The sequence below is a fragment of the Varanus komodoensis genome, unplaced genomic scaffold (genome assembly GCF_004798865.1).
Source record: "Varanus komodoensis strain SLA01 unplaced genomic scaffold, ASM479886v1 scaffold30, whole genome shotgun sequence".
In the NCBI taxonomy this organism is placed as follows: Eukaryota; Metazoa; Chordata; class Lepidosauria; order Squamata; family Varanidae; genus Varanus; species Varanus komodoensis.
Window position 1 is genome coordinate 10800898 of NW_025335762.1, and position 13442 is coordinate 10814339.

At 43.3% G+C, this 13442-nt stretch overlaps 1 protein-coding gene across 13 annotated transcripts in view; it reads right to left on the reverse strand.

Moving 5' to 3' along the window:
- Positions 1 to 13442, reverse strand: part of PKNOX2 (PBX/knotted 1 homeobox 2) — a 372168-nt gene that overhangs the window by 146137 nt on the left and 212589 nt on the right. The window contains exon 1 of one of the 13 annotated variants that reach the window (XM_044437351.1): positions 8412 to 8589. The exons of the other annotated variants lie outside the window; for them this stretch is intronic. The gene's annotated coding sequence lies outside the window, so the exon portion shown is untranslated. Of the gene's footprint in view, positions 1 to 8411; positions 8590 to 13442 lie in introns of those variants that run through there. 13 annotated transcript variants of the gene reach the window in all.

Sequence of the window (13442 nt, forward strand, 5' to 3'; positions counted from 1 at the left end):
TTGTTTCAAAACTATAAGTTGTGATTCTCCCATAATGATCTCCTCTTAAGTTTATTAATTTCTTTATTTTAGCTGTATTCTCTTCATCCCATAATGTTGTTTTCTGGTGGAATAGGGGAATTATCCATGCTAAACACCTCTTTTATAATTCATGACAGAAACGGTGAAGATATCCAGACAATGAGGTATGGGCAACCTAAATTTCCAATGCTCCTTTGCGTGGGTTTATATGTAGCCCCTGGTGACCTGTGTACAATAGTTAATTTAGGTAATGCAAGTATAACAAAAGTTTTTGTAGCTACGCCACAGCTGTAAGACATGCCTGAAACCTTTCTGTTATTTCAGTGCCCTGAAACATTTTGCACATAGATGCATCAAAGCTGGTCCAGAAATATTTTTGCTATTTCTCCATGCATCTTCCCCTTCAATTTTGTTGAACATAAGCAATATTTGATGGCTAGGATCCAAAGAGCTATGTTGGGGTATAACCCATCCTGGCCCTTGTTTCCATGTTGTGGGATTTTGGTTTTATTTACTTTGGGTGCTTCTACACACACACCGGTTGATTTATCTGGGATGCACATAATTCCTTCCAGTGCTGGCTTCAGCTTGGGGAAGGCCCTTGGTCAAGACACCCTCAGGGGGCCTCTTCCCTCTCTGAGCCTACCTCCTCACCACCATGTCAGCAGCTCCTCTTGCTCCATCTCCTCTTTCTCCTCATTGCTACCACTTGCTTGATTGGCTGGCGGAGAGCATCGACTGCTCCACCTGCTCACCATCTCTTTTGTCTGGGCCAGAACAAGACCCATGGCTGTAATGGCGATCAGGAACAGCAATCCGGCAGTGGTCTCTTGGCAGTATCTGACTAGGCTTCCCCTTAATACTGGTCCTGGTTTCTTCAACTGGTTATTGCACAGAACCAAGTCAACCTCCCCATTGCATTCCAGTGCCTTCCCCACTGTCCTCCATCCTTTTAAAAGACCAAGTTCATGGTGAGTTTTCCGACCATCCCTCTCTGCCACGTTTTCACTTGTGCACTGGCTATTTGACAACTGGGATGCCTGCCATGGGGCAACTGGTGATGAGGCTGGCAAAGTCCTACCTTTCTAAATGGCTTTCCCATTTAGACGCACTGACAAAATAAGCCACGGAACCTTTCAGAAATATTAACATTCCTCCAGCCCCATGTTCAGAAGATTAAAAGAGGCCTCGATTCAGCACCCCGCTTCTTTCTCCTTAAGCAACAATTGTGCACACCTGACTGCACACACACAGAGAGGAAAGACCCCCAGTCAATCAATTAATTGTTTTTGCATCAATTATATTTGCATATATTTGCATGTTTCAATGCCTTAGTAAAAGGTGCTGTTCTTGAAGGGCCTTAATTAAGGTGACGGTTTCTCTTTATGAGATAACAATAATTTAGAGTTAAATATAGGGAAGAGGAAGCCACTGTTGTCCTTTTCTGTGTGTTCCTGATGAAGACAGCACCTGGATTCACTTAGGGTTACAAAATTAACTGTCCTGGGGTGACGGATGTTGCCAGTTGTGGGGTTCCAGTTAACCAGTAGCTACCCAATGCATAGCTCGTTCACAATATCAGCAACTGACAGCACTTTTTTGACAAGCTACTGAACAGTTCCATATTCTTTCGCTCAAACAAAAGTGCTGTGGGAAGCACAAAACAAATTCCATTGTACAGGCTAGCACATTTCATGGTTGTTTCTTCAAAATTGCTGCCAAGGCTTTCAAGGCTTACTTGAACTGACTGATGAAGGTTTGCTGCCTGTCTTGTTAGAACATGGAAATGTTTATTTCTGAATTGACAACCCAACCTCATTTTTCATGTTTGTCCCTTCAACAGCCACAAAACTAGTTGCTACAAAGATTTGTGAGAACAGAGATGCTTGCATTCCAGATGAAAACATGGTGCAACATGAGTGAGCTCTGTGCCAACATGCTTCCATCTTGCTTCACACACTCTGACTTAAAAGCAAACCACAGTTTGTCATTATGGTCAAGGTAAGCAACTAGGTTTGTCTTAACTAGAGTTTGAACTGGGCTTGCTGTTATAGTTTGGGTTACCTTGGTTTGCCTGCAAATGAAAGGGCAGTTTGCTATTGATATCTATGTATCTACCTGTTTGGAATGTTAAACCTCTTCCAGCTTGAAAGATGACTCCATTTTCAAGGAACTCTTGGGGGGTGGGGGAGTGAATTCTGATGGTGGGCAGGGTGAAAGGCCATGGGGACAAGGCCAAAAAATAACAGCATTTTAATGCTTAAAATTGTTGCTGTGGATAACTGAGATTTAGGAGAGGCATTCCTGCCTTTTAAAAAAAGCAAAAATGCCCAGAACCCCAGAAGACCACCGACCAGTCAGTGTTTAGGGGGAAGGGGATCAGTTTTCTAAGGTATGCCAGAGAGTACAGCTGGGACTCTGGGTAACTCAAATTTTGCTCCCTCCACCCCAATCTAGGTGATCCTCATTTGAAGTGGATTTCCAGACCATCATTTGAACAAATGAACATTTGGGGTTTTTAATTTTTGTTGTTCAGTGTATGTCTGAATTGCCACTCTGCTCACTGAGCACTTAAGCTGATGTACAACTAAAACAACAAAAATAATAAAATACCTGGGCTATAAAAAGCTGAACAATCCCCCATCCACCCCTTGTTAAATGATAAAAACAGACTCTGGTGGAACCATGCTGTTTTCATCAGCCTTCAAAGGATAATAAAGAGAGTCAGAGTGGTGTAGCCATTAGACTTCTGGGCTGGGGCTTGGAGGATCAAGTTTCTAGTCCCCATTCATCCATATATCTCACTGGGTGACAGTCATTAGCTCTAAGTCTAAGCTATCTCACAGGGTTGTTGTGAGGATAAATTGGAGAGGAAGCCACCCTGGGTTTCTTGCAACACGGGAAAAAGGTGGAATATATATGCAATTACAAACTAGGAAATAAAGTGGAATAAAGAGAAGTCACAGGGTGAGTTTGGCCCCAGGATACTGCTACAGAAAAGGTCCTGGCTGGAGGACCTCCCCCACTTCATCTCTCCAGCAACAGAAGTTTGATATGATAAACACGCATGCCCTGTCCAGATTTGCTTCTTAAAAACCAGCCCCTGAATCTCCTCCATGGCCCTGTGACGCTTCCTTAAGAACAACTGCCTCTCTTGTCTGCAGCTGCATTTTCAACTTTTCCTTTTTTGGAATGGTGGGCGCAAAGGCTTAGCCCAGACCTTCATGCACTGCTCAGTGTTAAAGAAACATGCTGTGCTGTGCAGTATTGTAGGGGCATCCTTCCTGTAGAGAGCTATATGCAGTTTGAGCAACTGGGGATTAATAAAACACATTCTGGAGCAGAAAAGAGCACCGTGGGTGATGCTGTAGCCCCCAAGGTTCCTGAGCCTAGGGAAATAAGCAGATACCCCCCACCCCCTAACTAATGCCTCGCTGTGTTTTCATTTTCCCTACAACCACCCAAAGAAAGCTTAGAGGTGGGGATATCCTGCCTAATCTCATTTTCTCTGCCAATAAGATGTGCCTCAGACTGAAACTGCAGCAATTTATATGACAAGGGAAAGAAGAGAGAAGGGAAAATGAAAAGAAAAAGAGAGTGAGGAAACAGCAGCCAGTGTCAAGCTGTTTGGATTTAGAGTGCTGCTTGGGCAGTTCTCTTTGCTGTGGCAAGAAACATTGCAAAGGCATCTTCAGAGCAGAATGGAGACTCGTACATCCACGGGCAACTTTTCCACTGCAGCTTTTATTCTGAGTTTTCAAGAAGCCCCATCGGAACCTATGTGGGGGCTGGAGTCAGCACCACAGATAGGTGGTATTCATTGCCGAACTGTAAAATGAAAATTAAAGAGCCAAATGACATATTCCACAGTGTCATATTGCTGCCAAATGATGGGTTGTTTTTGGCTTATCCTTTTTTCAAAATAAGCATTGTTTATATTTTTGATAGCAAATTAACAGTGCAAGTCTGTACAAACATACTCAGAAATAGCTACCATCAAGCTCAGTGGGATTTACTCCCCGATTATTGGGGATATGGTTGTAGCCTCAAATGTTTAAATGCAAGTCAAAAATAAATCCTGTCAGACTAATTTAATCTCATTTTTTTTGACTGGGTAACTTCCCAAATGGACAAAGGGAACACTGTGGACACAATCTACCTAAACTTTAGCAAAGCTTTCAACATAGTGCCCAACAACATCCTGATAAGCAAATTAGAAAACGGTGGGCTAGGTGGAAAATTGGTGGATCCAAAATTGGCTGCTAAATCGGACACAAAGAGTGCTCATCAATGCACCTTCCCAAATTGGATGGAGGTAACTAGTGGGGTGTCACAGGGTTCAGTCCTAGCTCAGTGCTCTTCAACATCTTTATCAATGACTTAGATGAGGAAGGACAAGGTAAGGTAATCAAATCTTCAGATGATACAAAACTGGGTGGAATAGCAAACACCCTGGAAGACAGAATGAAGATCCAGGGCAATCTTGAGAAACCTGGGCTCAAAGCAACAGAATGAGATTCAATAAGGACAAGTTCTCTACCCAGGAAAAAGAAACCAAATACATCAATACAAGATGGGGAATACATGGCTCAACGGAACTGAAATAGAAAAAAAATCTCAGAGTAATTGTGGACAACAGGCTAAACATTATCCAACAATGCGATGCAGCCACCAAAAGGGCAAGTGCTATTTTGGGATGCATTGACTGAAGTATTACTTCCAAATCACGTGAAGTAGTAGTTTTCCTATACTCCTCACTATTCAGACCTCACCTGGAATACTGTGTCTGGGCACCAAGATTTAAGAAAGATGCAGGTAAATTAGAAAGGGAGCAGAGGAGGGCAACAAAAATGATCCAAGGTTTGGAAACACTGCCCTGTGAGGAGAGACTGAGAGAACTGGGCCTGTTCAGCCTTGAGAAGAGAAGACTGCGGGGGCCATGATATTCCTGTATAAGTACCTCAAAGGCTGTCACAAAGAGGAAGGTCAAGATCTCTTCTTGCTGATGCCAGAATGTAGGACACGGAATAATAAATTCAAGTTGGGACAACCAAGATTCAGGCTGGACATCAGGGGAAGCTTCCTCACTGTCAGAACAATACAACAGAGGAACCAGCTGCCTCGAGAGGTGGTGGGCTCTCCCACACTGGAGACATTCAAAAAGAAACTGGACAGCCATGTGAGTGGGATGGTGTAACTTGGTGTCCTGCAACAGCAGGGGGTCGGACTCGATGGCCTTCATGGTCCCTTTCCAACTCTACTATTCTATGATTCTATGAAAGCATTTGGTATATTTTCTTTTATCACCCCATGATTGGGATGCAATGGGAAACCACAGTTCCCCATTATGAAAACATACAGCTCATTTTCCCTCAGTCTTTGTGCAATCTTCAACATTTTTTATTGTGGATTGAAACAGCTTGGGACCTGGTTATCTAAAGGAGCACCTGCGTTCAGATCTGCCCTCCCGCTCCCTGAGATCGGCGGCAGAGGCCCTTCTTTGGGAACCCTCCATGAAAGATATTAGGAGGCTGAGTACCCGGAGGAGGGCCTTCCCTGCGGTGGCGCCCCACTTATGGAATGTGCTCCCCAGAGAGGTCTGCCTGGCACCATCGTTATTTGTTTTTTGGCGCCAGGCCAAGACCTTTTTATTTAAATGTTATTTTAATTGGTGATTTTATTTTTTGATTTTATAATTTATGCCAGGATGTTTCCTGATTTTATGTATTTATATTGATATTTATTTATGTGTTGAAAGCCCTGAGGCTTATGCGAAGCGGCATATAAGAATTCCAAATAAAATAAATAAATAAATAAATAAATAAATAAATAAACACGCTTTAGTTTCCACCTGTACATAATATTAAAACATGGCTTGATACTGGTTTGAACAAACCATGCTTTGTTGCATTGATATGAAACAGAGAACTACGGTATGCTTCAAACCAGGTATTATACTTCTCACTTAAACAGAAGGGAGAAGCACATGAACCCTGTACCTGCTACAGCATATCCTCTTAATGGGAAATGACAGTTACATTTCAGTAAGTTCTATAGCTTATTCTCCCCAATATTTAGGAGTTCACCGTCAGCTGAAAATCCAGGTTATGAAATCCAAAGCATAGGACCCTGCCAACCCCATGCTTGGCAAGCTAATACCAACTTTGCACATGAATTCTCTCAAGATCCGCAGCTGGAACACATTCAGAGGAACTGGCATTTGCAAATTTCAGTTTTGTGCTAAGTTAACATTAAAACATAAGCATTGGCATTGTTTCTACAGAACTCAGAGGGTGTTCAGTCAGTCAGGGTCACTTTAGTTGGATCACTTTCAAAATGGCAACAGGAATAGAAATAGCTGAACCCTGGCCAAATTCTCACCATGTGGTAAAATCAGTGTCTTCTGGACTGGGCTGTTCCGGATTGCAGATGGGCAAATTGCATGATTCATTTCCCTTCTCTCTAGGTAAAAAATATTTTTTCTGCATAGAAAAGTAGATAGCAGGGAGAGGACAGGAGTTTTAGCTGGGCCTTCTTGTTGACATGCTAGCTTCCTAGCTGAAAGGCTTTTTTAGAGGGCATGGAGAAACTTCCTCCTATGTCACGTATGGTCTGAAATGATGCAGCCATGGGCTTAAACACTTCAATGGCAACTAGGTTGCTGCACTGGATGCTCGAGGGCAACCTTCCCCAGACAGCCTAGAAATCCAGTCAACCCCGGATGCCATGGCAGTTGTGGGAATTATAGGACAAAACTGCTGGAAGCCAATGGTCAGCAATAAGGGGAGTTGTAGGCAGAAGGAGGACCCAGGTTGGGCTTAGGACACCACCTCCAAGGTTATTATGTGCACATGACTGAGGACTGAAGGTATCCAACGGAGGTACAGAAGGTCACTGTGATAATAGTTGCAGAGAGGAGTCCAGATCTCTCAAGTTGCAGTCTCCTCAGATATATTAATCAGATTCTGAGGAGAAAGCTGAGGAGACAGAGAGGGAGGATATCTTTGGAGTTTCAAGGCTACCAAGTGAAGACAGACAAAGAGTGAGAGCAGCACACCTTTGAAAATGGGAGGGGGATTTCAGAAGTGTGTGTGTGGGGCAGGGAGTTGCTCGCTCCACAGTTGGATGCTTTGCTCACAATACTGCTCCTTTGCCTCTTCTCCCCTCTTGACCTCTTTTCCTCAACAACCTCTTTGTGTAGTTTTCAGATTTAATAGAAAAAGGAAGACAGGAACAGTCTTTTTGCCAAGATTCTCCCCACTTTGAAGAGCCTAGGTCAGAACAAAGAAGACTTACGGAGAAAATATGGGGTGGGGTGAAATAGGTAGAAGACTTCTTCTGACAAATATAGCATTACATATTCATAGAATCACAGAATAGTACAGCTGGAAGGGGCCATGAAGGCCATCAAGTCCAACCCCGTGCTGTTGCAGGACACCAGTTTACACCATCCCACTCAGATGGCCATCCAGTTTCTTCTTCTAGTGAGGGAGAGCCCACCACTTCTCTAGGCGCCTGGTTCCACTGTCATATTGCTCTGATAGTGAGAAAGTTTTTCCTGATGTCCAGCCTGAATCTGGGTTGTCACAACTTGAATTGATTATTCTGTGTTCTACACTCTGGCATCAGCAAGAAGAGACGTTTGTGATGCTCTTTGTGACAGCCTTTGAGGTACTTACGGAGGGATATCATGTCCTCCCTCAGTCACATATTCACTTGGAAGATAATATGTCTTCTCAGATGGTTCAGTTACTTTAAAGTATGGTATACAGATAAACTTATCTGGAGGATGAACTTTTGGGCTATCTCCTTTGCCCAGCCTTCTGTAATAAGATGCCTCCAGATGTCTTCAGGTTCAGCTCTCACCAGCCCCAGCTAACAAGCATAAAGGAAACATCTGAAGGGCACCAGCTGGAGAAAGCTGGATTTGTGTAACTAAGTTTATTGGAACTACCTGGAATCAGGTATCACCCATTTTTTCCTGCTTACCATTTCCCCTTCCGCTGCTGTGTTTCTGTGCTTGTTTCAGAGTCCTTTGGGACAGGGGCCTGTTATACCTGTTCTTTGAGAAATGCCTTGTACTTAGAAACATAGAAACTTAGAGTCAAAAGGGATCTCCCAGGCCATCTAGTCTGACCCCCCACTTCAGCTGGCTCCACTCATGACATGCCTACTTAAATGGTACTCTTTTAATTAAACATCAGCATCTAATTTCTACCTACCTTTAACTGATCTATTATTTCTTGCCCACAACTAGGTTGCACCAAACTTGATCCAAGCATTGTTTTTTAAAAAAATCAAAAAAAAAATCCCTGTTCATTTATTTGCAACATTAGATTTAGATGCTCACAACTACTAAAAAGCCCATCCATCCATTTCATATCACTCACCCCTACTAAATTCCAAGGCATCTTGTTTCCTCTCCACCTAATAGTCTTCCTGGCAGCATCCCACTTTGCTCTGAAAAGAAGACACAGCCATGCAATATTCCATCTTGGAGGGGATGCAAGCAAAGGAGGTGAGCCTGGAGCTCATCTCTTCTTCTAGGAGTGTTGCTCGCTCTGAGAGGGCTTCATCTTGAAGAAGCTTCAGCTACCTACTTTAATCCAATGTTAAGAATCTTAAGAGTCTGGGGAGATTTATGATTAAGCTGCTCCCCCTCCAGCCAAGTGGCCCGCAGGCTACAAAATGGTCAGCAGTGCAGATCTCAAGCTGTGTCTCCCCGAACACCTAATTAACGGACAGGCTTGGCTGTGCTAGAATGCCGTGGGAGGTAAGCGAGTCTGCACACTGGAGGTGGAGGGGAAAAGTGGAATCCACTAATAAATTAGCTGCAGTCCAAACTTCTATGAAACTGCCTCAGTTTCCATATTGACATTTTGTGAAAAATGCACCACACACAGTAGCATATATGTTGCACACATACTGTGCTGGTGTCTCGTCTCTACGTCAAAGAATAGAAATGGATAAAATATCTGGAAAGGAACCTTGTGTCAACTGAGCAGTGGATCAGGATAGGTCAAAATTGTAATGTTCTTTTCTTTGATTTAAGGATGTTATGAGGAGGCGTCTAGCAAAGAAAGGCTCATGAAATGTTTCTTATCCAGGTGCTGGAAGCTACCAGAAGGGGATGCAGGAAGCATCAGAAAATGCAGAAACCCTCCAGTAGTAACATGGGAGCTCTACAACGAGAATGTCATCTGGATCCCTTGTGAACTTCATCTGGAACACCTCGATGGTTGGGGGTGGGGATGAAAGCTAGTTCAGTAGCAGAATGGAAAGAAAGAAGTACTGTGGAGTGGAGGGTGGTAGGCTGGGACAGGAAGAAGGACCATCGAATGTTGGGTGATCCCAAAGTTCCACCCACTCCAACATTCTGGGCACACACTGGCCAAGCAGCTACCTAGAAGTAGGACATACAAGAGTAAATATGCCTGTTCTTTCTCTTTGTCTCCCATTGTTTTTGCCTTTGCCTCATTTGTCTTTGGCTCTGCCCATCACTGGACTATTCCCCACCCCCATCTAGATTCTCTGAGTTTAGTTTTAGAGCTGAAAGAAGTTCTGCACCCACGTGCGATCAGCTCAGATGTTTCTGTGCTCTCCCTTTTTACCAAACCAGCCAGAGTCGGAAGCCCAGCAAAACTCTGGGTGTCCAAGAACATCCCTGCTTCCAGGAATTTTATTTTATTTCCAGGAATTTTATTTTTATTTCATTATTTGTCTTTCTGCACCAGGCTAAGACCTTTTTATTTCAACAATATTTTAATAACTTTTAATATCAGCTTATAGGTTTTAATCTGCAGCCAGGGTGGATCTGGATTTTATGTGCATTATGTTTTATATTTTATTTTATGTAAGCTGTCCCGAGGCTATGCAACAGGATAGCATACAAATACTCTAAATAAATAAATAAATAAATAAATAAATTTTAGGAAATGCCACTGGCTGGCTGATGCTTGCCTGCATGTCTGTGTTTGTGAGCATGTGGGTCACCTCTGCAGTTTGAATAAAATTATGTGTGAATAAATTTGAGTACCTGATAGTGTGTGTGTGTGTGTCAGAGAGAGAGAGAGAGAGAGAGAGAGCAAGAATTAGAGAGAGGATGTGGAAAGACTATATGAAACAACCATGATTAGGTTTAACACAGTCGCTCAATGTGAAATCTGGCTTACTGCACAGGGCCAATAAATAATATAAAGTCACCATGGCCTGCAGAAGCTGGCCCCATACTGTTTGGCCTCGGGCAAAATAAAGGGAATTCAGTGCCCACAAGGTCTAGAACAGTGGGATTAATAACACATCAATTTTAATGCGGATTTTTTTCCTGCTTCATAAACAGCAAAGTGAATGTTTGAGCATCTCAGCAGGGGGTTAATGAGGACTCTGATTAGTTATTCAGATTTCCTTACACTGCCTCAATCCATCCTACTACAGGGGGAGGAAAGGAGGATGTAAGAAGAAGCTCTTAAAAATACAGTAAATACATTTTCCTTCCATTCCACCCTTGTTTTCCAAGCTGGATCCATTTATAGCACAATGATACCGTAAAGCTTCAATGTTATGTTTTTTCAAATGATTTACACTTGGTTGAGAGCATGTAGAAGTCCCCAAGTGGATTATTTCTACTTTGTGTGTGTGTGTGTGTGTGTGTGTGTGTGTGTGGAGGGGGGGTGTCCCTAAATAATGAGAGCAAACAATTAAAAATTCGGCTTCGGCGAATGGGGCGGCATAAAAATGTTTTAATAAATAAATAAAAATAAATAAAGTATATGGATTAATATCATTCAAAATCCTGCTCCTTGCTAGATGGTAGCCCTTCTGCATAGAACTTCAGTGAATGTTTAGCTGTGTCACTCGAAAATTAACCCTCAAACAGCCCTGCAACCAGATAAAGATTCCACCCTCTTAGATCAGCATTCGGATGTTAGGATTTCTTTCTGTGATCAGGATGAACTCAGTTTGCACCTTCCAGACCAAACATGGATCCCAACGCAATTAGTGGTAGCAGCCTATACATTTCCATCCTTTCCATGCATAGTCTGAAAAATGCACATGAAAAGAATGCGCACTTTTAACATCAATTGTCTGCAAGTGGACTGCATTGAATGACAGAAGGATGTTGCTATGTGCCACCAAGTTGTCTCCAACTTATGGTGACAGTATGGATGAAAGCCATTAAAAATGTCTTATCCATGACATTAGCCTGCTCAGCTCTTGTGAATCCCAGGCTGTTACTTTCTTTACATACATCTTATAATTGGTTTTCCTCTTCTGCCTCTGACTTAGCCTAGCATTTTTTTCAAGAAGTTTTGCCTCTTTACAATGTGTCCAACGTGTGACAGCCTCAGTTTTGCCTTTCTTGTTTCTAGAAAAGCTCTGGTTTGATTTGATCTAGGACTCACTCGTTTATCTATCATTTAAGTCATTTACAGCTCTCCTCCAGCACCATGTTTGAAAGGCATCAATTTTCTTCCTATCAGCTCCCTTCACTGCCTAGCTTTCACACCCATACATAGTGACCAGAAATACAATAATGCAGATGATATTGGCCCTGGTCTCCAGTGGAATGTTCTTACACTGATGATCTTTTCTAGTTCCATCCTTGCATCTCTTCAGTCCCTGTCTCCTTCGATTTCGTGGATGCAGTCCCCATCTGAATGTGTTTAACTGGCTATCTAACCCTAAGAAGACCTCTCCTCTTACCCCCCGTCTTTGGTGAGGGATGTTAGCAAAAGCCTTTTGCGGGTCCAGGTAGGCAGCATCTTCTGAACGGGGTGTCCAAGAGGTGACATGATTCAGGACTGTGACACACAGAGGTAGGCGAGACATAGGTTTGGCATTCCCCTGCACAGCTTTCCCACTGATCATCATGGACTGATCACATCTCACTGATACTGAAATATCTGCAATGCCTGCCAATATGTTTCCAGATACAGTACAAGGAGTTGGCAACTATCTTTAAAGCCTTTCATGGCTTGGGTCCAAAATACCTTCAGAAATACTTTTGCCCTTGTATTCCACCTCACTCACTAAGATACTCTGGGGATGATCTTTTGAAGTTTGCTTCCGTAAGATTAATGTCAGCTACCCAGAGGACTGTCTTAGTGGTTGCCCCTAAATTGCTAGGACAGATGTGTTTGCTATCCCAGACGGCTACCTTCAAGGAGTTATCTATTCCAACAGGCACTCCCAGTTTACTTTGCAGGTTAGTTTGGTTTAATCTGCATGTTTTGAGTGGCAGTTTTAACTATTGTTGGTTTTATTCTCTTATAAACCAACCAGCCCCTTCATGGATCACTGCCATGCCATGGCGAAGGGGCTTGTGTAGCGCAATGAAGCTATGAGCTATGATGTGCAGGGGCACCCAAGATGGACTGGTCATAGCAGAGAGCTCTGACAAAAGGTGATCCTCTGGAGAAGGAAATGGCAACCCACTCCAGCACCCTTGCCATGAAAACCCCAAGGACTCTTCTAAAGGGCAAAATGATATGATGCCGGAAGATGAGCCCCTCAGGTCAGAAGGTGTCCAGTGTGCTACTGGGGAAGAGCAGAGGGCTAGTACTAGTAGTGCTGGAAAGAGTGAAGCGACTGGGTCAAAGCTGAAAGGACACTCAGTTGAGGATATATCTGGTGGTGAAAGGAGAGTCCAATGCTGCCCCGTTGCTATCAATTTGGCAGCTTTCTGCCCAACACTGCAGAAGAGAGAGTTGTTGATCTGGTCTTCCCCTACAGATTTTGGCTTGTGTGTTGTTTCTCTGTCTACCAAGGACTGTACAGAGCCCAGAAGTTCAGAGGCAGAAGATTGCTGAATATGCTGCAAGCAGTGGGTTTTGAAAGTTTAATGGCAGCCTGCACGATCAAGAAGAGTGACTGTTTGTTGTGGACTGAGGTAGGGGGTATGAAGAGAGACGGGAAAGACACTGCAGGTCTGCCTGTTGTCAATGCTATTAAGACTGAGCAGACAGGGCTACTTTTGTGATGTGCTGACAAAATAAGAGCTTCATTTTATGACCCAAATTTGATTGTTGCTAGGAGGAAGGTTTGTTCCTGTCTGTGACCTGGTGAGAAGCTCATCTTTGAAATGAACTGGAGAGACAGAGGGGAAACAATGACACTCACACTTAGAAAAATAATAATAATAAAAGGAAGATTAGCAGCAAACATGTAAGAGATTCCATTTCCCCCCTCACTGCTTTCGGATGCAAGAGATTTCTGAAGAAACTGATAATAAGGAACTTCAAATAATAGGCTCCCCAACCATATCCCCCCTCCCGATATAAATTCCTGATGCAGGGGGGTTAACTAAACCAGGGATGCCAATCCTGCAGTCCATCTCCATAACAAGCAAGTCTGGGCAATTACATGGCAGTGTGGGGTGGGGAGCTGGAGATGCAGAACAATGCTTATTCTGGGTCCTACAA